This window comes from Aedes aegypti, chromosome 3 (assembly GCF_002204515.2).
Source record: "Aedes aegypti strain LVP_AGWG chromosome 3, AaegL5.0 Primary Assembly, whole genome shotgun sequence".
NCBI lineage: Eukaryota > Metazoa > Arthropoda > Insecta > Diptera > Culicidae > Aedes > Aedes aegypti.
This window is the reverse complement of record NC_035109.1, coordinates 379,103,897-379,106,245: the sequence shown is the minus strand read 5'-3', so window position 1 is coordinate 379,106,245 and position 2,349 is coordinate 379,103,897. Positions and strand designations below refer to the sequence as shown.

The 2,349-nt window shown below is 33.5% G+C and overlaps 1 non-coding gene across 1 annotated transcript; it reads left to right on the top strand.

Moving 5' to 3' along the window:
• Window positions 1-213: 213 nt before the first annotated feature.
• Trnas-aga lies at window positions 214-286 on the top strand. The gene has a single exon. It is a non-coding gene; the product is annotated as a tRNA-Ser (tRNA).
• Window positions 287-2,349: the final 2,063 nt, after the last annotated feature.

The window sequence follows — 2,349 nt, the reverse complement described above, 5'->3', positions numbered from 1 at the left end:
GAGAAACCTCAGCCGTCGCAGTTGCTGGCTAGTGTAGTGTGCTATTTCCATACATAAAAAATAATGCGCTCTCGGGCTAGGCATTGGATATATATAGAAAGCGTTGTGTTTGGATGGGCATCTAATTCTTCCGAAAGAGGTGCACTTTGCGAAAAAGGACCACGTGATTATTGAGCTGAAATCGAATTCAGGTTAACTTCTGCGTTCATGAGTCTTCTCATGGCGTAGTGGTAACGCGTCCTAACTAGAGATCAGGGAGTCGTGAGTTCGATTCTCACTGAGAAGACGTGTAACTTTTTCGCAAAACTTCACATCAATTTGTCCATTTAATCCAATTGAAAATATATGTAATATTTAGCTTTCGGTTGTTGTTTCTGGAGGAGTCGAGGAGTGGCTAGCAAATACTTGTTTTACATATGTAATGTCGGTCGCAATAATCACGATTTTCACAAATATCGTAGATTTAACAGATTTGTATTATTATCTTGTCTGATTTCGCTGCACATCAGTGATATTTGTTTATTTAAATTTTCAATCCTGTTAAAAATCTTTCAGGAATTCTAGTAAAAAAACCTTACAAGGAATGTCCTTTGTGTATCTTCCTTGATCTTTTCAGGTATTCAACCATGTGCTTTGAAGAGATTCCCCTGAGAATTCATACGGGAATTTCTTCATGAATTATGTTCGTACTTTTCAGTGCTTGCTCTCAAATCTGCTTTACTAGTTTTCACTGAGCTCGTCCTGGGATTTTCATGGAAAATCATTCATAAACTTCATGTTCTCACCAGAAAATTTATCGAAGAATCTCTATCAAATTGCTTGAAAAATCTCCTGAAGAATTCTGCTAGAGAATGCATTACAAATTCTTTTAAACATTTCTCCTGGAAGGTCCTCTAGGTACTTGTTACATACAAATTCCAATTGTTAGTTTGAAGCATCCTCCTGTGTTTATTAATTATTTGTTTAGGATTCTCAGGAATTTCTAAGGATTTTTCCAAAAAACAGTACACAAAATTCTACGAGTCTCACCAAAAATGTCTTCAAAATCACCAATCAAGGATTCATCCCAGAGTTCACCAACAGTTTTTCCAATTTTGTTTTTGAAGTTCTTTTCAAAATTTCTCTACAGGATTATTGGATAAAATCGCAGCAAAAATTATCCAGTCTTCTTGCAAAAACATTAAATGACTTTTCCAGGTGTTACTTTAAGGATTCCTTTTTTATTCCACAAGAATATCATGAGCAATTAAAAGAACTCAATTGGGTCAATGTTATTTATGATTTCTCAGAGTAGTTCTCTGCAAATCTCTCTTTTTTATCCACACATAATTTTTTTTTTTTTTGATTTATCTAAAATGAAGGAGCAACATCTTACATTCCCTTAAATCTTGTTCTTTTTTCTCGAAAATGAAATCTCGAAATGTTTATTGAATTCTAACATTCCTATAAAGCTCCTAGCGGAATACGCTCAACTGTCCAAAAACTCTTCTGCGAAAATACTTAAAGATTTTCCGAGCAATTTGTTTAAGGATTTCTTAAATAATTACAATTTTGTCTTTGTAAGATTCTTCCATTTAAGCATTTTAAGGAGATTTTTTTTCATTAAGCCACATTAACGAATCTTTTGGGATTTTTTTGAATAAATTCTTCACCAGATTTACTGAGACTTTGCAATTTATTCTTCAACGTCTCAAAAAATTCTTCAGAAGTTCCTTCAAGTGTTCTTTCAGGTTCTAGAAATAACTTCATTATTTGCGAATGGTAATCTCAGGATTATTTCATAAATAACATTTAAACATTTATTCACTCTCCATTTTTTGGTTCAAGAACTAATCCAGGAATATCTGATCATTTTTTAGGGATCGCTTTACAATTTTCTACGAATCACTTCATATCAGATTTCTGAAGAAACACATACAATATGGTGAACTCATTGATGGTCCATTTTTTCCTACCTCTAGAAATGTAATACAAACTTTTTTGAAGGGTCTACTATCGACTATTTTGTAGTACTGTAGAAGTTTGACGCGAAAATGTAAGATTTTAATTAATTCAAATCTTAGTAGAAACTTTAGCATTGAAGATTTGTTGAGGAATTCCTGATGGACTTTCAGGAATCAAGAACCACGTATAAGAAATCTGCAATGTTTCCAAACTCATATAATTTACCATTTTTAGATTCTTTAAAATGTTTCTTTTTGGACAATGGAAAGATTTTCGTACGAAAACAGTACGGATCAAACAAAAAGTGACCCGGAAAAAGAACGAATCGATTCTTTTCCCCTATTCGCCTTCGTTCGGTTCTCGGCTTTATAATAATGCTTGACACGAACCTTGCTTTGCGCGCCA